Source organism: Struthio camelus, chromosome 1 (assembly GCF_040807025.1).
Source record: "Struthio camelus isolate bStrCam1 chromosome 1, bStrCam1.hap1, whole genome shotgun sequence".
Taxonomy (NCBI): Eukaryota; Metazoa; Chordata; class Aves; order Struthioniformes; family Struthionidae; genus Struthio; species Struthio camelus.
This window is the reverse complement of record NC_090942.1, coordinates 121158158-121181496: the sequence shown is the minus strand read 5'-3', so window position 1 is coordinate 121181496 and position 23339 is coordinate 121158158.

Sequence of the window (23339 nt, the reverse complement as noted above, 5' to 3'; positions counted from 1 at the left end):
CTGTACATACATACATATATATACACACACATATATATACACGCACATCTATCCATATAATATTTTTAATATTGGCCCTACAGAATACATTGCATTATATTAAGTTTTCAGTGGTATGCTTTTATACAATAAAGTATATATTAAAATTTACTTTCATCTGCCACTCTCAGTGAGAAACAAATCACAAAAGAAACCATTAGAATTTTTCTGACAACTTGCCAGATAGTACTCCATCTCTCAAATGATGATTCATAGGGTTATTTTTAAGATTAGGGTCAGAAGACTAAGAGAAGAGAGTTACTGAACTCCAGATACCAGAACTTCTAACCCATGTGAATTAACTCTCTTAATCATACTCTGGTCAGAACCACACAATTCTTAACACACACGTGGTTACTGGTAACCCTGCTCCGTATGACATTTTTTTCAGGCACAATTCCATGTTATCCTAACAATATTACACTTATATATTTGCAAGGGTCGACCACACATGTTCTCCTCCTTACCCTGTGACAGCCAAGAGGGCTTGTCCAGAGGTGGATGATTGACTGAGCGCATACTCATTTTGTTTCTCACTTTAACACAAGGGGGAGAGGAGCTACAAATAGTGACAGTCAAAACAAAAACAAAAATACTATATCCAAGGGCATCTCAGTAGACATTTGCAGCTAGTTTTTGAAGACTATAGACAGAACATACTAGAAGAGTTCTCATTTTGTATAAGTGGGCAAGGCATAGGACTGCAACGGCCATTTCGGCCTGATGCACATATTGCGCTGCTGCTGAGACTCCACGTCCTTGTGGGAAAGGCAGTGTCCACTTGACAGCAGCAGCTTGGGCTGCCCTGAAAACCAGCTGACGTGTGGAGAGGCCCACCAAGCCCCAAGCCCTCCAGCCCCCACAGGGGCTGTGTCATTGCATGCACATAGGTGACACCTCCTCTCCCTCTTCTTCCCGCTCGCCCTCCAGGGAACTGCCTTCCTCCCTGCTGAGGGGAGCTGGCAAAGCAGGCAGAGGGGCTAGCACGGCGCACACAAAGAGCAGGCAATGCGTGCGCCGGTCAGCCCCCTGGGCTCCCTCTGTGTGGCTTCTCCACTCCTTCTTTGGACAGCTGAGAAAGGCCAGCACAACCCCACACCTCTGTGGAGAAGGCAGAGGGAAAGGGCAAAAAAGGTGACAGGTGACAGAGGCAAAGGCTGGAGGCTGCTTTTTCCCAGAGGAGAGGCTGGCAAGGGAGAATGTAAAAGGCTGCTGACCTCTTGTTGTGCCTCACACCCCGACTGAAGGCCTTAATGGCCTTTAATTATAAAGGCCATTGTCACGAGCGCTCTCCCACCCTGCCTTGTTTGACTTGCGCAATGAGGAAGCATCCTTAAGTCAGGCTCCAAAGCAAAAGTAGCTTATTAAATACTATCAGCCTGCAAGGCACTGTACAACTCAACACAGGCGTCCTGGGAAGACCACACAGGTAGGTTACCTTTGGTTTACGTGGCTTCTCCCCTCATTTCAGTGTCTTGTCTCACAAGACAGCATGCTTGGATTCGTGGTGCAATTTGCTGTGCCCAAAAGTTATATACTTTTTCGGAGCAGGCATGGAAGTGCTTGTTATTGGTTTAACATGTGTGGTCACAAAACTGACAATAAAATCTGCACTATCTGCTCGAGGACAGACCTTATTCACAGCATTTACAGCTTATAACCCTATCACCACTGCAACTGCTATGATACTGGAAGACCTCGTAATGACACTGTGGTTTCCAGACATGACTAAAATATGACTCAGTCCAGCACTGTAAATGGGCCAAAAATATAGTTCAAACGTAGCCCCCTATCTTTTTACAACACTGAGGCTTTACAGGTCTCTAAGATGATGTGGGAACACGTCTCAGCTATTACTTTAGGCACCCCCTTCGTCTCCCTTTTTTCACTGTTTAACTATGCTGAGGGCTCACATTAACTCTGCCACTGGGATGCCCTGTGGAGCAGAACTTCTAACGTAGGCAGGATCTCGGGGAAAGAATGTCCGAATTACAGCTCATCTCAGCTCCTGCCTGCTGGGGGAGGGAGGCATGGTGTAGATAAAAGCATGTTTAACCCTGAGGAGAAGGAAAATAAAAGCGCAGAACCTGCAGGTCTTCATTGGAATGTCTAGCTACTGAATTAGGAAGCTTGTTTTCTGGTTTTAAGTTACAGGGACACCTAGAAGTCTCCCAGACTGGATTAGTCAGCACGAGTCACTGTCTGGGAATTGTTTGGGTTTGCAAGAGGAGGATAAAACAATTTAGAAAGAAAATCTAATACACAGATTTAAAACATAGCCTGCTTTCAGAGCAGGGAGGGGGTTAGCTTTGATTTGTGGGCTTTACAAAATGCTGGTTCCTAAGGATAGAAGGGTTGTCACAGGAGAGAGAACCTGTTCCCTGCTGATGCAGAATTGTTTCCTGTAGCATGTAAAAAATGCCTCTGGCTGCTTTAATTTCAAATGCCCTAAAAGCAGGAACATCTGTAGCTTTTCTGTGGAAGCTTAGTCTGCAGTCTGACCATTATCTGCTGCATACTGCACTCTGCTGCTGTGCTCAACATGTTCGCTAAGCCCAGAAGAGCATCCCTATCCAAGAGAGCCTGCAGCGCAGCTCCTGAGGAGCTCTCCCACGGCTGTGTGTGCTTATGTGGCCACCAGGTTTACAGGTGCTGGCTGCATCGTCCTATTTCCCCTCTTTTCTCAAATTAGAACCCCAGGGCCTCAAGACCCCCCTGTCTCCTCGTTCAAGCCAAGGCTCCAGTAGCTCTCTACAGTGATACCTCAGGTACAAGGGTGCAGGAGCAGGCAGCCTGGCCCTACAAGCAGCTCAGCGGTGCATGCCTGAGGGACACTGAAACCCATGCCACAGAGCCCAGCCACAGGTATTCCAGTGTCTGCTAACGCCAACAGCCTCTTGGCTTTTCCAGACAGCCTTCCTCAAAGGAGCCCAGTGGTCACACTGCGCTATGTCTTGGCATCAGGCGATGCCATCACATCCACACAGCCTTAGAAGTCCTTCCGACTCGGCCGAAGCTCAGCTAATTGTCACTGAAACAACAAAATCCCTGTGTCAAGCCCCTGTAGTCTGTGACAAACATCACCCTCCCTCTCCTAAATGTTTATGATAAAGAACTGCTCTCAATACAGATTATTTTATGCTTCACTTTCCCCTTGTAAAACTGCAGCTAATTCTGGAGGGAGGGAGAAGGTGTTATTATTAAGCAACTATCCTGCCCTCTTTCTTCTCCTCTTCTACTCCCACCTCTTCCACAGCATCTCATATTTCTCCAGCCTCCTGTAGAACTGGGAGCCCAAAGATTTCAGGCCAATACATGTAACTCTGGGAGATGTATGACCACAGCCAGTCAAATGCCAGTGGGCCTGTCTCATGGGTATTATAATTTTGGGGCTGGAAGAAGTGAAGAGTAGTTGTTCTGTTTTGGAATGAGAAGTCACATTTTCAAAACTTTCTGCACATAGCAAAAATCTGGCCATGTGGTCCTGAAATAATGTTCAGCCATATCCTTTTGAAAATGCTGAAACCAAAATGATCTTGGTTGCCAAAGGTTAGGGCCTGCCAGCTTAGCTGGAAATCGTGGGACTTCCAAGCTCCTCACTCCGTGGGAACCGGGCAGGGCTGCTGCTCTGCAGCAATAGTGATATCGCTGGGGTGAGTCAGCTTGTTCCACCAAAAGCACAGTTTATCAGAAATATTTCCAATCAGCTGCAGGTACGAATGACGAACGCAAGCTCTTTCTAGACAGGCATTTTGCCTACCGTTCAGTGGTGTCAGGACTATGGCTGCAATCCCATGGACTCGCTTGGATGACCTTGCAGACCTGAGTCCTAAGGTGTTAAGGTAGCAGGGATTTTGCTCTCCCATTCCAAATTTGATCCCTTTGAAATTAGTAAAACCATTCTGTGATAACCCGTAATTCTTATCCTTCCTGGGTCTTATGCATATCACCTTTTGGAAAATACTTGAGTCCCTCCCCAGTGCCAGGTAGCCAAGTTCAACATTTTCTGCTTTCTAATGTGTCTTTCACACACGTTAGCTCTCCTTCAGACACCGTATTTTTGGGTTGCACTTCTCTGAGTTCTCCTGAGGGTAAAGTTAATAAATGGGCAGTGACTCGTGAACCTGTTGGCAAAGTAGAGGTACACTTGACCTATGAACAGAATATAAGAGGCCTTAAGACTGGCAGGTTACCCTGCTTTAAGGGGTAGCCTATAGCTGAATTGATATTTGGCTTCAATCCATCTCTGCAGGTTCTTCCTGTCTCTAGAATGAATACTTGCCAGTTCTTCCTCACCCTTAGGGGATGGCGTTCTCTCACTTGTGTTTGCTTGTGCTGCTGCCTCAAATAAGTCCCAGACCAAGTCAATCCATAGCTGGGAACCCAAGAGGCTTGCTCCCAGAGAGAGATGAGGAAGGAATGAAAAGGAAGAAAAAATATAGAGGAATATCATGAAACATGATTTGAAAGGTGAAACTACAAGTGCATTACGCACTTTACAAATTGTGTTTGTTTTCCATATATACCTCAAGCACTGCTCTTTGGAACAATCTTTGTTGCTATGTCTCCATTGCTCCCTGTCTCACAGGAGGTAACTATTCTATAGCTCTTCATTGCCTGCTTATCAGATTTTAAAGTCTCATCAGATTTTAAAGTATCATTTCTCCAGATCTTGCCGTACCTTCTATATAATTACATCAAATGGTAAAGAGGTTTCCAAGCCTCCATTCAGCCAACCTGGTTGCATTAAAGTCAAAAAAAGAGTCCTTCATTGTTGAGGTTCTCTCCTTGGGAGTGGTGAATTTTGCCACTCTTCAAGTCTTTCAAATACAACAGACAGTGCACTGAGACAAGGGAGGGTGGAAGACAGAGAGCCCTTCAGTGACTTCTGTGAGGGATATTTTTGTGCCCTGTCTGCAACAATTTCAGCCAGCATATTGAGGTTTGCCTCCCACAGGAGCCTTGGTGGTTTTAGTAACACACCTGTGCATGAGGGAAAAGTGAGTTGTGTTTGGTCTGTCTTGAGGGGAGGGGGAGATGTCAAATTTATTCCAGATCTTTAAATAAGCAAAATTATGTTTCCTGTCTCCTATCCTTCCCACCTGCACTTTGCAACTAAGAAAAAGAAATGAGTTCTAACAGAAAAAAATGGATCTGTTAAAGGGAAGAATTCTGTTGAAGAGGTGTGAAGAAAAGACTAGTACCTAGAGACTGGTTCCTCTTTCCAGTGCAGGAAGCTGTAAATAGCTGGAAAAAAGGGGAAAAAGGGGAAAAGAGGAAACATGAAAAAGGGAGAAAAAAGGGAAAACTTCGGAAGCTTTGTTACTATCCTTGATAAAATAAACAAATCACCAAACAAAATCAGATGGTAGAGTAAAACCATCCTAGGAACTACGTTCTCCCCTGTAAAGTTAATGGAAACAGATGCTGCAAGGAGAGTGCAGGGAGTGCACTGCACCTTTCAGAATTAAATTCCTGAAGTGTCTCCTTTCTCCTTCACAGACACTGTTTAGCTTCATGATCTAGAGCTCTCAGTTGCTGGTAAGACCCATCATTAGAAAGTAATGCAACTCCCACGAGTTCCTTATCTCCTTGTTACAACGCTGTATTAAATACAGCTATCCCTGTACTTTTCCCTCTTTTCTGTCCTTCAGAACTGCTCTCTCTCCACTTGTCCAGCTCAGCTGTGCTCTTCCATCACTTCTGGCTCACATCCATCCCTCTGCAGTCTCATCAAGTAGGTTTCTCTTTCACATGAGTCCATGTGCCTTATAGACACCTGACAGCATGATTAGGGGCTTAACCTCCTACTGCTACAGTAAGAGGTGCTCTGTTACAGCTGCAGTTCCAAAAATTAGGCTTATGCCTGCTAAGTGACATAGCTTAGCACAGTGACAAGTCCCTGACTAAGGATGTGTCTCTAGCTTTTCCACTTGCTGATGGCTGAAGCAAAATCCCTTCCTTGCTGTGCCTCAGTTTCCCCATCTGTAAATGAGTAGCGACCCTGACCTTCATTGAGAAGTACTTTGAGCTCCATTGATGAATAGGTCCATGGAGAGGAGCATTGTTGTTATTGTTGTCTGCAGTTGCAAAACATGCTCATAAATCATCTTGCAGGGATGGTAAAGCAAGTTTCATTGGCTCTGGAATTGGGTGACTGAACAGAGAAGAATTTCCTTCTTTGGCATTTTCCCCTTGTTTTAATAACTTTGAACTCTTGCTTTAGATCTTGTTTACATTAGGCTGGTTTAGTAACTGTGTGTCTCCCTCCAGCAATTGTCTCCTTCTTCCCCACCTTCCTCAGGTATTTGGTTTAGGTACCAAACATCTGACTCAGGTCCTCCTGGAGAATGGCTGAGCTGGGGTATATGGAAGAGGGAATTATTTTTCCCTGTTTATGAGTGGAGGCACTTAACGGGGGAAGGAGGTGGAGGTTGTGACTGTGATGGACGTGGGCCCTGGGAACATACAAGTCTAGGCTGTTACCACACCCAATTGGCCTCTTGATGAAATTTCAGATACAAACTGTACCCATGGCCTGTGCTAAAAATGTTCAGGTCAGAGAATCATAATGGGTCCTTCTAGCTTTACAAGCTATGAAGATATGAGGCCTACTTATAGGGGTAGGGAGGGGAAGGGAAGCTTCTTTGAAAGCAGCAGGTCACTCAAACCTAATACTGCCTTCAGCCACACAAGTGTATTTATCACGGCGTGGCCTGTTGCACTTGGTCTGTGCCAGGAATAGTGTAACTCTTCTTTTTGGGTTTGTTTTTGAAAGGCTCTGACAAGCAAATTGGTCAGTCTCAGCCCAGCCTGAGCAGTCCTGCCAGAGTCATACTTTTGTTCTAGAGTGGCTCATTACAAACATTGGTCTGACTGGGAACTGTGGTCTTTCTGTGCGTGCAGAGCCTTTGCTGCAAGGTGAGGAAAGCTGCCTGCTCCTCTGCAGCTATGCCGCGCACTTTTGTAGGCTTGCAGGCCGGCAGGTATAAGCACCAGCACTGCGAGAGCGGATCCAGCTGTCTGCAGTGGGGCTCCTGCTGCCTGAGCTGCAGGACCTTAGGGAGGCCTTAGGGAGGTCACTGTGGAATTACCAGCAGAAACGGGAAACAAGGAAAAGGATTTACAAACTTTGGGAGTAGCAGCTGCTGCCTAAATCAGCAGAAGATATTCCACAGAAAGGATGAGCCAGCCCCTTTAGCGGGGAGCGTGCGCGAGGCGCTGGGCTGTGTCACGGCCGCAGCGCTGCGGCATCCAGCAGGAACAGGGGAGCGTGTTTTCCTCCCAGGCGCCTCTGAGCGCCCTTGGGCCCCAGCACAGCGCCACGACCTTTCCCACACGGGGGCCCATCCGCCAGCCGCAGCCGCCTAGCAGCCCGCCGGCCCAGTCCACCTGTGTGGCTCCCAAAGCCGTGCCGGGGCCCAGGCAGGGTGGCAAAGGGGCAGGCAGAGACCCCCGGGGAGAGCACAGGAGAGAAACCGTGGGGGGAGACATCTCCCTGAGGGCGCATGCGGCGTGTGGGACCACAGGGCTGCCACGCTTGAAGCACCAGGACTGTGCCACCCTCTGCCGGGCTTTCGAACAGAGCGACGCGGAGGCGGTGACCCTCCCGCCCAACGGCTCCCCAACGGCTGCCGCCCGCTCGTCCGTTAACGGTGCCGGCCCGGCCCCGCGCTGGCTGAGCCGCCCTTCCCACACGCGGCAGGGCAGAGGCCGCTAGAGGGCCACCGCCGCCAGATTTGGGCGGCTTCCCGCCTTCCCTCGCCACCACCCAGCCCCTGCCGTGCTCCCCCCGCCGGCGCGGCCGCTGAGCAGGCGGCGAGGCAGCCGGGAGCCGCCCGCCCCACGCCGGCGCCGGTTTCCAGAGCCCGCTGCAGCCGTCGGAGGGCCGCCGTGGTCCCCCGGGGAGGCGCTGTGGTTAGGGGGAGGCCTGGAGGTGCTGGCGGTCTGGGTGCCTCACCCCCCCCCCCACCCGTGGGGCACGGGGCTCGGGTGGGAGCTGTGCTGGCTGTGCCCTTGCCGAGGAGCTGCTGTGTGGCCCTGCTAGGGCTGGGGCGCGGGGATCCCCCAGAGGCATCGCCAACGGGGGAGGCTGCACACGAAGGAGCCCCACGGCATGGCCGGCAAGGCAGACCGGCGTGGTACTGCAGCTCAGCTCAGCGTTGTCCGGCAGCGGGAGCCGGCAAACTCAAGGCCCGCAAAAGCAGGCAACCTGAAACCTGAGGCGCAGGTTTTCTCGTACAGGGGGATACGGGCTCCGCCAGGTGATAACAACAGTGCCTGCTGGCCTGGTGCGTGCTCCGAGCAGAAACAAGTGCTGCAGTGCTCCGACGAGCAGGGTTAGATAAGGATGCCGTGGTAGATAAGGAGTGCTTCAGGGGCACACGTGTTTGCTTTGGAGTCGTTAGATACCCTGCCGATAGGGGTTCAGCTCTGAGCACTGCTGTCTCAGCCCTTTCCTTATCGAAGCTGACATCTTGTGTGCCTCGTAATGAGCTGCACAAGGAAACGAAGCTTTTGAAAATGGGTGTCTTGGAGGTTTGCTTCAAAACGTTTGCTGCCCTCTCTGCCCAGCCATGAAGCATTTGTTCATCAGCTGGAAGGTGAGGGAGGTCAGGTTTTACCGTTTATTCTTAGGCTGCTTTGTCACCTTCCATGGGGAGCTGCAGTGTTCTGGCCCCACAGAGCAATAAAAAACTGGAATTAAACAAGTATACATAATTGTCAGGCATTAAATCTAACAGTACCTAAAAGCTGAGCCCTTCCAACAGGGTCCTGCTATTTGCTGGGAACCTCAAAGCCATTTGAGATGCTGTTAAATCAATACAGGGAGAGGGGAGCGTTTGCAACATTCACTTGGTGTCTGTGAGCTTAGTAGATTGTTTCTTGGTTCACATGGTGCTGGCTTGCTGGATTTAAATTGAAAAGGTCATTATATAAAGTTGTAACTAGGTGCCAGGCTTGAGGGGAAAGCTGTACGCAGGAATGAGAAAGGCCTCAACCATCCACAGGGGTCACAAGGCTGCAACTGAGCACTACCAGGAGGGATGGATATACATTAGTGGTAGCTCTAGAAAGAATAGCAACATGCTTTTCCTTCTGACAGAAGGGAAATTAAAAAAAGCCATTGACCTTGTCTGCAAGACATTTTCGCCTACTGTGTTCATTGCTGCTGGATGAGATTTTCAAAGCCACGCCAAGGGTGTATATAGCTATATATCTCCTGTGAAAATGGAACACATCCATTTGGCGTTTCTTTGAAAGTTTCAGCTACTGATCCTTCACTTTTTCAGCTGGGAAGAAGTCTGTTACCCACTCTGCCACCATGTGGGGGACTTGAGCAGTACCACTCAGGGGAAGGATGCCCTGGAGTAGCCTGAAACGTTGCATCGCAAGAGCATAGCAGGGGAAGTGAAATCCAAGGAAGAAAAGGCTCAGAGGTATAGCTGAGATGAGGGGAATTATCTTAAAGCTTATGGCAATTGCAGATCTCTAAATCTGAAGAAAAACAATCATTTTCATAACTTAGCTTTCCTATAAGAGGCTTTTCTAATTAACTGAATCCAGGCCTGGCTGTATTATATCTCTGGGCCTGGGCCTCGTGATTATGGCCCATTTAGAAGGAAATGCTGATCTTTCCAGACAGATGGGCTAACTGAGAGTGTACCGATCAGGCAACCAAGAGAACCATCAGCAGACAGATTCATAAATGCTCATGCGGGATAAATTTGAAGAAGTCATGATCAAAACTGTCAGGAGCCATAAATATGTCCAGATGGGAAATAGCTCAGAAGAGCTTCCCATTGCCACATCAGAGACCAAGAGGCTTTGAAAATGTTGAAAGTTGACTGTAATATGAGGTTCAAAGCTAATAGGCTGGGCTGTCTGCAATATTGTATTATGGCTGTAATCTCAGCAATGCATCAGACGACTTGGCTGACTGGAAGCTTTCTGTTCCTTAAGAATGCCAATTCCTACCCTTTCAACAATATTCAGAATATTAGTACTCAGTGTTTGACTCCCATTCTTTCACATCCAAGTTTCAGAGTGCCAAATGCTTTGTGTCTGACCTACAGGCCTATTTGAGCCCTGTGACAACATGGATTGAACAGTTTCCAGTCACATCTGATGAGATGTCTGAGATTTATGGCTTTTTTCGGCAGAATCCCAACTGATCCAAAGATCATAAGAAAGTACCAGCTAACAAACTGGACTGTTCTGAATCATTTCTCTGCCTTAATGATATTTTGTCTTCTGGATATTTGGCTTTACTTCAAAAGTGAATGAGTTACTGCTTCACTGTGACTGTAGGAAGTGTCAAATACTTTGGTTCACTGGATTGTTCCAGGTGGCAAAACCGGGATCTATAAATGACAGGTGGATTTTACAGTCGATCTTACAAACAGTCTTTTTGATAAAACTTTGGCCTAGATCTGAACATATCCCAAATTCTAGACATTCAGATCTAGAGGCTGGATTCAGACCTACATCTAAGAAACAGAAGCTATTCAAAGGGAGACTCAGTAGCGATAGTTCTTTGCAAGAAGAGCAAAGGTTATTTTGTTGATCAAAATCAGAAATTCTGGTTGATAATGACAGGGCTCTGAGGGCACTAATAGGCCTTAATTGCCATGACCAGCCTTATCTGGGGCCTCCACCCCTGCCCAGGACCCCATTTCAGCTCAGCCTGGGGCCATCGGTCCCTGCCCCAGGTGTCCTGCAGCTGTGCCTGTCCCTGGCGCTGCCTCTGGCTCTGTCTCCTAGGAGGACTTTGGCCATATACCATAGCCTTATCCCCAGCCCTGTCCCCAGCCCCATCTCCTTCTGCTCCTGACTAGACTTCCTGGATGGCCCTCAGCCTGGTTCACCCCTGCCCCATGCCAGGCGCTGTCGATGAACCCCATTACGGGCTCCACCTCTGTCCACCGTGGTAAAGCCTGTGCTGGGGTCACCCTCAGCATCCAGTGCATGGCCCTTAGGTATCAGCTGGCCCTCACTACGCCCTGACAGAAGACCCTGAATATCAAAAATCACAACCAGTATGAAAAAAGGCAGTATGAAAAAAGTATGAAACAATTTCTTGCCTCAACAAGAGACATTTGAGGCCAAGACCAATCATCTTTCCTAGTATAGATATGTGCGTTTCATTGAAAATGCACCACAGTTAGCACTAATGGGCACTGCTGGTGGTAGCTTCTGCAGAAGGGTCAAGGACTCACCAGAAGTGGAGGCTAAGTTGTCTGCTCATAACATGGGCTGGCTCTTCTGAGGCAGCACAGAGGCAGCAGTGGTAGGGCTGAGTGAAGGAAGCTGCTACTACTGGGGCCCAGATTCTTCTCAGGAGTTTGCTTGGTTCCAGAGTAGTCAAACCTTCCCCTTTCCCCATGGTTAAATTTCACTTTAAACTTAGATTTATGAAAACCTAAGAGAAGTGCGTAGAGCTACACATTAAGAAACGTAATATTGTAATGAAAGAAAGTATCATATTACTGAAATACAGTTTTGGCAGGATGAAATTGCAAATGGAGGTAATACTCAAGTATCCCAAATTACGTACTAACATTTATGTGCTGGACTGGAAAAATCCATGTGATTAGCCTGTGGTCTTCAGAGGAACCTAAGTAAAAGGTGTTCTGCGAGGTCTTCCCACCCTTTTTCCCAAGATCTCTGCAGCCTTCGCACCTCAGTTCCAAAGTGTATGCACAGAGCTAACCCTCAGCGTTGTTTCTGATACATGTTGTATTATGGAAAGGCAGGACCTACAACTACAGTTCCTGGGTGACCCAGCAGGGTGCCTATAGCAAAAATCAAAAAAAAAAAAAAAAAGGCAGGGGTTCTGATTGATATATGCTCCTTATCTGAAACCCTGGTACACACCTAATCGTAAAAAGCAATGTGCCGATACCCAGCCAGCCACTCACATAAGCTAGATTGCATTTCTTTCAGTAGCGTGAAGGTGGGATGCTGTGTTTCATTGCCATGCTTAACTTGGAGTGCTAACCAATTCCAAATGTAGGTGTAGTCCTACTAACTGTGTGTGCCTGAAATTAAGTGCGTGTACTTTGGCTTAATCTGAGCTGTCCAAAAAAAGGTGTAATATATAACACGGGTGCATTTTCTCAAGTCCACGTGTTTTCACAGGGGAGAATATATTCTTTTCTAGCAGAAAGAAATTAACAGGCACAGATTTAAATACCTCCTGCATACTGAAATTCATTCCCTCTCTCACTTAGGTTTGTCTGTCTTCAGTGTATAGTAAACTAGGATTTTCAGAATCATTAATGCATTTGTCTTCATAGCTCTCCTGGGAGTTAGATATGCATGAACCATAATTTTAAGTGCTATAAGTTCAGACAGCTGCATAATAACTAGGAGCAAATATTACTACTAGCAAGTGCCATACCAGCAGGCAGGCCTGGGCAGCTTCTTCATCAGAAGTTTCCAGAAGCACTGAGGTTTCGACACGGAAATGCTGCTGACCTGAGCCATCTGCACAGCAGTGAAATGGCCCCTGGCTGTGCAGCCCTCTCTGCAGATGTGTTGTCAGGAGATTTTTTTCTTCCTTTGACAACTATCAGCCTTGTCTTAACATATGGACTAAAAGAGAGAACGGTTGTCTCACCACCCCAAGGAAGTTTAACAAGATGAGGAGTACTGCATTGATTTCTGGTGGAGGGGAGATAAATGAAAGGAACGGATGGGCAGGCCTGAGACACATTTACTTTGCATGTATTATTTTATTATATTTGTGAGGCATTTCTGGTTAAAAAAAAAGAAAGAAAGAAAAAGATTATAATTAAGTGAGGGAAAGTTTGTACTTTTAACCGTGGATAGAAGTCTGGGTCAAGGAGCTACACCTCAGCGTCCGTGGGGTGAGTTGGTCACCCTCACCAGGCACTAGAATGCAGAAGTTATAGCCTCACAAAAAACCCCAGACCAACAGCAATGAAGCAGAGGGGCAGAAGAAAAAAGCCTTGAGTAAAAGTTTTCTTTAAAGGGTAGAATAGGGCAGAATCCCTTCAGAAGTCTTCTCCAAAGTGAGAGACAAGAGTGGGGTGAAGGGTTTCCTGAATGCGTGGGGGTGGGGATAGTCTGAGATATTACTTGTAGGCTTGCTGAAGAGCTGGGAAAATAGAAACTCCAAGCAAAGCCTGGCTTGGAGAGTGTCGAGTGGTGAGAGGGAATGGCTAATGGAGCAGACAGCCCAAATTAATCTTGCTGTCCAGCAAGACTTGACAAAACCAAACTGGAAGTGGGTTGGAGAGAGGGAAGGAAGGAACTGGCCAGCCCATGACAAACCTAACCAACTTCAAAGAAGGGGACTGTGAAATAATAGTACTAATGCACTGGGAGTTAAGTGTTTTCTATTTTGCTGTTTATCTACAGTTCTTTTCTCCCATTAATAAAACATTGTTTATTAAGCCAACTGAGTCATATTTTGCAAATCAGGAAAATTAGCTTGCTGAACACCAGAAAGTTTAGTTTTAATTTTCCCAGGCTTCTGGATGGGCATCTGAGCTGGTGTTTCAGAGGTGACCCCTAAGATCTGAACTCAGCCCTTTGTTGCCAGTCAAGTCCTGACAGAAGGGTTATACAAGCAAATGGAGTTTATTTGGCCTTTCTCTGCCCAAGGCCAGACAGTAGCTTTGGCTTCTTTTTTATATACAGGCGATGTGGGATCCTGTCAAAACAATTCGCTAGTCTCTTTCTTGTGGTTTCCTTAGCCAAAAGCACAGCAAAATCTGTTCATAACTCATCCCTGACCGCTCACTCGAGCTTTGTTTTCAAGAAAGTGTCAACAAACAGGAGACAGTGTCTCACCGACACATTCGTTCACCTGAAAGAGGTTGACAAAATAGCCAATGTGACCATTTGCAGAAGCACACAAACACAGGGCCAGGCATGATCCTATTTACTCCAACTCAGCCCTGTACAAATTCTAGGTGAAGACCTTCTTGGCTGGGTAAATTCTAAAGAATTGAGCTATTAGGCATCCTTGCTCAGAGCAGGTCAGGTCACGTGCATCCTTTCAGGATGGCTCAGCACTTTTTCCTTTTCATCCTTTCAGGATGGCTCAGCACTTTTTCTTTCAGTCAGGAGAACAATCCTTCCCTGGCAGTGCACTAACAAACATGTTTTATATATACTGAAGAGAGAGAACAATCTGGTGGTGAAAATACTGAGGAAGAGAGCTGCACTTTGTGCCCAGTCCTGCTCTAAACGCCTTCTTCAGGCTTGGGGAACCTCTTGGATTTCAGGCTTCTTTTCCTGAACCTAATTAATGCTTCTTTACCTGAGAGAAACAAGCTGCAGCTTGTGGAGCAGAGAAGCCCCTTTAGATAGAGCGGGAACCCAGTAGGTGGGTGCATGTAGTTAGCTGCATGCACCCTGTTGCAGTGGTTGGTGCAGCCCTGTGTCAGGAATGCAAGGGAGCTTTTTGCCCAGCCAAATGCTAATGCTCATCCCACACTGCTTATCTTTCCCCAGTATGGTTCTGGGACTCTTTTTCCCCATGTTACACTGCCTGGATGTTGGGGAGGTACAGCCCAGGAGTGTACTTTTAAGCTCAGCTACCATTCTGCTACTGAGAATGCCCCTTGCAGCATTTTCTCTGGCATTCAGTACCTCTGACACAGAAGAGGAAAGCTCTTGGCTGTCACTCCCTGCAAGCTGAGGCAAGTGCTTGAACCCACAGTGGTATATCACTCCCACTTCACCTTTGGCTGCCAGCAGTTGAGTGATTTAGCCCTACTTCTGACGGATTTGTCCAGGCTGATTTCACCCCTATCCCACATTTTGATTGAGTCCCCAGGAGCATATGGCTGAGTTTGGAGGCATGGCTATTTATTCAGTTCTTCACTGTTTGCTATGCTGACAGCTGGCGTCACTGGGGTGTTTGAAATCTTGGCTTCTGAAGTAGTATCCCTGTTTCTTTTCTGACCCTTGACGATGCAAATCGAGAAGAATCGCCTGTACTGCTGTTAGCGCTCCGTCCCAAAGTTTGCACACACCTCTGAGATTCTCCTGTTCAAGCAGTGATAATACCAAGTTAATGTGTTTGCTCAGGCAGAGAAAAGGGCTGTGACGTTGGTGACTCTATTATTAGGGTGACACAAAGCAAACCTCAGAAAATAGAGAAAGGCACATCAACAAATGTCAAAATGCAGGTCTCTGAAGTGGAATGGGATGTGGAATTTGTTCTCTGGGTAATGGGGGAAGGCCAAGGATTTATAAGGCAGGAGAGGGGATGGTTCATTCAGCCAGATGAAAATGTGCATGAAGGAGTTTTGACAAGCTTTGTAGAAAGCTTTTTGTGCACAGTGCAGACTTAGGCACCCAGAAGATCCCGTCTGACCACAATGGCAGCCAATGTGCTGGCTAATATTCTTATCACTGCAATTATTTCAAATGGTTTTCTAGCAGCTGCTTCTCCAGTCTTGCCTGAAAAACCACAACTTCTAGCAGGTAAGATCTGCTTCAGTGCAGGATCTTAATGCCATTTCGGAGAACGTCAGCAGAATACCAGTGTCCTACGACGGGTGTAACTGTAACTGTAAAGCAAGCTGGTATGAGGGATGAGTTCACAGATGTTACTTAAACAAATGAAGAGAATTTTTTTGTATCGTAGTAGGGATAACTAAGATACAGGGCAAGATATTCTCAGGTGGAATAACTGTCACAGTCCCACAGAAGAGTCTGAAGAGCTAGCTTGCCAAAGAAATTGTCCTCCTTTTAATAAGTGGTGGCCTTTTTATTTTGCATATTAACAGTGTGTACTTTGCAGCAAACTCCATAACTGAGCTGAACTGTACTACAAGGCTTCCTTTTTCAGGGCAAAAACATGCAGAAAGGTTAAACATGTCTAAGAAGGACAGTTAGATGCAAAGTCCGGCCAAATCCTAGATGCTGTTTTACACAGGCCATTTAAGAAGATCATAACACTTCTTTCCTTTCCTTTCCCAAACCAAGCTCAGAGGCAGATGGCGTTGGAGATGCCTGTAGCTGATCAGCAAGAAAGGATGCTGCAATTTTTGTCAGCGTTTGACGTGGCACAAAAAAGTGCCAATCCCATAGCAGACCCGAAAATCCGTGGAGTCCAAGGTAACTGCCAAAGAATGCTTAATCTGGAAATTTGCAAATCTGCTATTGGTTTCAGAACGTGTTTTATATAACTTATTCTTTTTATACCTATTTCAATAATGTACATAAGAATCCTGTAACAAAAAGTAGCAAGTACCTTTTGGAATGGGGTAAGGTTCTATTTTATTTCCTTGATTATTGTTTCTAAATGTGTTTTTCCAAGGAAAGGGTACCTGTATGTTTGTCTGTCTGATATGGGAAGATTTTCTGGGAAGCAGAGGTGAAACGATAGAATTGGAGGAAGCTTTAGCCTTATGCATATTCCCTAGCAAAACATCTTGATTCTAGTTAAACATAAAATGATGAAATTTATCCATTTCAAAGACCTTCTGCACTAGAAGGTCTTACAAGTGTGCAAGGTCTCAGAGAGTTAGAGATGTTTCTTCATGATGAAATTCAAAAATGGAGGGAAAAGCAAGCTGGAAGAAAACCCCACAGTATGCAATATGTCATGGCAGGCTTTTCTTGAGTGTTGGAGTATTTTAATGGCACCTCATTTATTAATGTTGGTTATGTATGTTTTACTTCTAGTACAATTTGCCATGTCATTCAGCACTAGTAACTCAGTATAACTCAAATATTTAAGAGAGAAAGATAATATCTGCAAAGCATAGGTCATGTTTCAGTATAATTGGAAGGAAAAACACACTCAGGGGGAATTTAATCAAGAAACAAACCCACAAGCCACAGAGTTTCCATTGACTTCTATTTGGGCCAGTGATCTTTTGCTTTTAGATCCCAGAGGGGTAAATAATTTGTCTTACTAACGCTTTTGAGATCGTGTTCTAGCTTCAGAAATTGCACGTTACATAACCTCACTGAAGTATCACTTAAGCATCATGCTAATTTTAAATGACTGCTTCCTCAGTATGTTCTAGTGCATCAGATATACCTTCTGCCAGTCCAAGTGTTAAACATGAGTCCCACTTCAGTCATAAACTTATTTAGTTCAAGTTCAGTATTTATCCACAGTCTTGTTGTAAAACTTCTCCACAAAATAACAGGGAATCTATTTTAGTTGAAAGAGTTGAAAGCGTGCAAATGGAAGCAACAGACAGGATTTATTTTCAGGGTTGAAGTTAACCTTATCGTTAACTGGTCTCGTTCAAAGGAAGAATGCAAGCCTGTGAGCACTTGAACACTGCTCTAAATCATGGCACGAACATCCGGCTATGAGAAGCGGCAATAAATGTTGCTTAATCGTAAGCAATGTAAATTCTCGATAACAAATCACCCGGCTATACACCAAACCAAAAAGAGAGACATTTGCAACTTTCTTAGGTCAAATTTAGTAGAAGTCTCAGTATTAAGATAATATTGTCTGATTTTTATGCCTTATCTGTAGGTATCTAAAAAGCCTGTCCACTTTGTGGTCAGCTGAATTAGACTGTGATGATCCTTGTCACTGCCAGAGCTGCCACATAGCCCAGCAGCGATTTTTGACAAGCGTGTTTATGGTGACTGGACAGTTCTGGCTGAATTGATCTAGGTTTATGTCTGTGGGACTCAGATTGTCTTATAGGTATTTCTGTACCTGGACAATTTCAAAGACCCTTCAGGACATAGCACTACCTTCCTGGAGACTCAAGTCATCTATGTATATCATGAAAGGCAGCTTTTGCGTAAGTGAAAAAAATAGGTGAGGTTTTATAGTAGTGAAGCCACTGCTTCAGCAGGAAGAGTACAGTTAACTGCCCAGGTGCTACTTTCATTAAATTGCCCTCAGATTTAGTATTTACTTTGGAGCATAATAGTGGGCAGTTTTCTGCTGGGGGCATCAACATTTTTTCAAAAGCTGCACTGTAGCCAATATTGTGTGTGAAATCAGACCATCATGTACTCACTGTGCAGACTGTTTACACCTAAGTGTATAGGTAACTAAAAAGTGGCTATGCTCCACTCTTTACTGAATTTGAAAAGTGGGTTATATACCATTATATCCTTTTCTTCCTGTTTCCAGCTCTAGTCCCCTTTGAATTATCTGCAGGGAAAGGGAAAAGTTATAACCATTTTCTAAACTGGAAAAGCAGCATTTAATCGCCTCAAGGACTCCTGCAGGATTTGGCTAAAATGTTCTCATTAAAATTACTTTGGGGTAGAAACAAGGCACCTTAATTCAAATTGTGCAATTTCTGTAAAGCTTGGAGCATACCAAAACAGGGAGCACCAGCTGAAACCGTTATGTAAAAGCTACTCGGCAGGGGCTACACGGCACTAAAGCTAATTCTTCTGTCTCAGTGTCTTTGGAGTTTGAAATCTCAAATGTATCAAGCAGGCTTTGCATCTCATACCTCCTCATCCTCTCCTAAGAACATAGGTATATGGACCACTGAGGTTACCAAGTCTAAGCTCTCTCTACCCAGCCAGTCACAAGTAGCTATATTCTGAGATTGCTTATACTGGCTTTGCTGGATGTTTACCCTAGCAGAGATAATTTTGACAGCATTGTCCTTTGTGCATGATATTGCACCTAGATGGTTCTGACATCTCTTAAGTAGCAGGTTAGGGTTCTAAACACAGGTTTGTTCCTGTGCATCTGATTTGATTTTCTTCAGTTCTTTTCAGTCTGCTGTGCATCTCACTGGTTCTGACTGACAGTGGCAAGGCAATGTTCATACACTACACAATCTGACTGAGATTCGGGTGGCCATGCTTCTGTGTGCGGAGCAGGAGTGGGGATGAATTTCTCCCCATGCACACCTGCTATTGCTTTTCTCCGGTCCACTGTCCCCAAGCAGAGGCTCTGACTGAGGCCCTCAAATGTATGTACACACTGCAGCACCTTTCTCTTGACTACTGTATTGCTTACTGCTCCTGAGTTAGGACTCAGATGCTGTATATTGGCTAAAAGAAAAAAAAAAAAAAGCTTTGAAACCATCCCAGCAGGGATGCCTATTAGCAATAGGCAAAATACAGACCACCTACCTAATGCTGAAAATAAGTGTGTTTAAGGCCAAGCAGAGCCCTGACCCCAAGCCATAACACCCTATATGAGGCTAGGCACTTACAGACCTGGTGCTCCTGTTGGTTAAAGAACAAGGGGACTGTTACTGCTTGTGTATAGCCAGTAGCTAGTGGTTTGACCACTTGTCAAGAAGAGAGCATTCAGGGTCAAATCCTTCTCCTGGGTTTGGGTCACAGACGTGACCTGAATCTCTAACAAGTGTCCAGTTGCCAAGGTATTAGATAACCAAAAATGAATCTGTCTCAGTCTTATCTGTTATACAAGTAGTAAAATGTTTGTTGCATCGCCAAGAGGCTTCCTATCCTGTCCAGGAAGTCTCCAAAACTCAGTAGTTTATGCCCTAATCAGAGAAGTAAGTGATGCTGGGGGTGAAAAGGACCTTAAAGGGACATACGGCAGCACTACATTTACAGAAAAGCTAGCTGTGGGGAGAGCCAGCTCTGCTAATTTTGCTCATGGAAGCATCTTGACAAATGATGGGTCATGCTGAAGCGTGCAGAAGCAAAATCACCATCTTCCAGAAGAACAGCTTCTAACTGTGGTTCCTTTTTGCATTTCAGCTTATGCCAAGACACGTGGAAAGAAAGATGAAATGGTGAGAACAAGCAGCTGTGTGTTTTCTCTAATTTGCTACTTTAGTTTTTGTCTAATACCGGTAAACTCTCCTTGTTACTGTTCAGCAAAGTAAGCAACAGTGTGTTTTTTATTTCCTGGAGCTCTGATGTTCTCAGTTTCTTGAGGCTGCCTCACTGACTTTGTCCCACGTATGTATTGTTTTGGACAGGAAGGTGTAACTGAAGGTCCATCTGATCATCCAACTGAACTGAGCAAGGACCTGTTGGAAATAAATCCTTTACGTGGGAAAAGCTTCTGGAAGCCTGCACTGCCAACCTCCTGGAAAATGAAGAGAGGTGGGACTTAGAGTGATGCTGTACCTTGCCTAGCTTGTTACTGGATTACTTTTGTACCATAGCAAGTCTTGCAGAAGGTGCTGGAAATCCCTGAAATCCCTAAGTAACAACGTCTCTAGTGTAAACCGTAGCTTTCTCCCTGAACCACTTACCCTAATGTTTGTCCACAGGTGAAACATCAGGTCAGTCTCTAGGGCCATCCAGATTCTGGATTCAGGCTAACCATGCCAATTATTGATAAGGTCCACAGCACGTTGGATTATCTCGGGCCTGAAAACCACTGAACAGTCATCAAATAATAGACATTTTAGTCACTATCAAATTGAGTCAGATCTGGCTTTATATTACCAAAGAGAACAGCTGTGCAGCTCCCCCTGAATCAGCTATACATTTATTACAAATTCTCTCTAAGGAAAGCTCTGCTGTGACTGGGGCAAGAGCTTGGAGTCTGAGACCTGATTTCACAACAGTCTGCCTCATGTCTCTGAACCAGAAACATTTTCTTTATGCCTTCTATGAGCATGAAATGAGAATAACAGCTGTCCTTACATGACAGGGGTGTTATGGAAGTGAATATTTCTGGGTCACTCAGACGCTATAGCAATGGGGGTTAGATAGGATGCTGGCTGGAAATTAAGCGTTTCAACGTTTTTGGCATGAAATCTTTTGGTATTATTTTTAAAAGATATTTCATTTTGAATTGGCTTTCAAACCTCTTAAAAATGTCAGCTTCACAAACGAGATGTTGTTTTAGATCCAGATGAATGATTTTGACTGATCCACCATTAATTTTGTGCAAATTCTTAAATTCAGAAGGGGAGAAAGGTGTTCCATTTACAACTTCCCCCACTCCTATTTTAGTCATGTCATTTCAAAGTAAAGTGTGGTTGCTGAACCCTTACAGGCATATTCTTTAGAAAGAGACAGACAGACAGACTGAGAGAGTTTGCATTCTGACTGAGAGAACAAGAAGCACAGATCCTTCAAGGCACTGTGTATTGTGAATATATATAACATTGTTTATACAAGGTATATGCAGTTCAAATGCTGCCTATTACTCAGAAAGAACATCTACTTTCCCTTGTCTCTGCTGACTGCCTTTTTTCTTTTTTACTCTTTCGTCTTCTCTTTTGCTGCTTCTCTCTTCTCCTTAACCTTTCTAGTTCATGAACTTTGGGTTTATATTCCCAGTAGATACATAAAATCAATTAATTTTTTACCTCACTAACAGCTCATAGCCCTGACTCTTGAAGGGAGAATTGCAACTAACATTTTTGGTTTTTATGCTTTGAAATTATTAGCCTTCTGCTTGCACAGAAAAGCTGGAACTTGTAAAGCCTCAAACACCAGCAGGCAGAACAGAAGAGGGAACACTTACCATTTTCGGTCTGCCACACTTTTTAAGTCATTTTTCCAGTGGTCTGACTTATGATTTTTGAAGCTGAAAAACATCGATAGTAATGGATGTACTTCCCTTCAACAGCACTTCAACATTGCATACCACGCATTTAATGTGCTGGAAGATTTAAAAAACCAAACCACAAGCAAGAAACAACTGTATAAATTCAAGCGATCAGAATCAGTTTTTGGAACTTCTTACACTTTGGTCCCTCTTTGCATACACTAAGTACCCCTTAGTCCTACCTGAAGCTGTCCTCAGGTAGAGGACAATTCTACCCCTCTTATTAGAATAGAGCTGAAGCACAACAGGAGCCATTCACCTCACCTGCTTATCACACTGCAGGGTTAGCTGAATTTCTGCCTTCACTAGCTCTGCTTCTGTGGGACCTGGGAACGCTTCTAGCTCAAGGTGTGCACTCAGCCCCAACTGGGACAAGACCTGAGTAAGCAGTTCCTCTGCAGGCCTTAGGTAGAGCGTCTATGCTGCTTACGCCAAGGCCTAAAAACCTGCTCCTTTGGAAAAGGAGGACATAGACTAAAGCATTCCAGGGCTTCCCCACATATGTCTAGAAACAACACTTAATTCAGTGAGAACCACCTTGCTGTGGGATCAGGGATGTGTCTACCTGATATGAGCAGACTGCTGTGGATATCTCAGCTCAAGTGAAAAGCAGGGTACACTCACCTAAACAGACCATCATCTTGGTAAAGAAAAATAGGGCAACTTACAAAGTTTGAACAGCTGAACCAGGTTAGAAAGCTGTCACGCAGCCCTGCAGAACCGATTAAATGTCATCAATAGGATGCAGGAGGTTAGCAGCTGCGGCTGCTCTCACCTCTGCCATGGGCACAGCTACAGCCTGAGCTGCAGGTGTGACCCAGCTGGCTGTATTTCAGCAGAGACTGTTTTATCAGTTCATTAATGCAGTTATCTGGGTGCACCTTTGCTACCACATTTCCTAGGGCACATGTTTTATCCAACATGAGGTGGGGGAGGGAGAGAGGAGGGGAAGAGGCCTCTAGTTTAGCTTACATTGCATTCACTGTGATGTAAGCTCTGTCAGAAGAGATTCCAGCCTAGCAGCACCCTTAAGAGAAACAGTACTGATGCAACTAGCACTTTTCCTTCTCAGCACAATGTGTTATGCCCAGTACTGTTCCTGTACAGACACATCCTTATCATCTTGCAGCCTATCAGTTCAGACATCTCTAGCCACCAATGAGCTTGTTAGCACTCTGCCTGCTACAGTACAGCTCTGTGTGAAGCACACATAGCCTGTGCCTGGTGTCAGGGGATGTAACATGCAGCATCCTCCTTGCCACCTGCGGAAGGTCCAGCTTCCATGGTCCAAGCCATTGAGTATGGCTTCATTCCATAGAGCAATTCACAACTCTTTCCATGTCCTATGATGGAGCAAGCTGGAAGATCTGACCTGTGGTTATTCCTGTGGGCAAAGCAGCAGTAGGTTTTTCAGCTTTAAAGACCCCTTCTCTTCACTGCAGGTCATTTGAGAGGAGTGAGATTTTTAGAAGCTTGGTGCTGATACTAATGTTTTGTCCAACTTCTTGTTTTTCTTTAGTTTGAAAACAGCTTTTCAAATTTTTATTGACAGAAGAAAACATAGGTTTGGTGTAGGTCTGGAGACGTAAAAAATTCCTTTTGAATCATGAATTGAAAACCAAGGTTTGATATTCTGTTGGGCTTCCTTTTCTCTTTTCCTTTCCAGCAGTTCTCTCTCATTTTTCCCCTTTCATCACTGAGAAAAAGTAAAATGGAAGGGAATGATAGAAGGAAGAAATCCAAGGAAAACAAAACCCCTCACTTTCTGAAAAGGAACATTTATTTTTGTTTTAGTTCATCAGTGTGATTTAACCAAAAACGC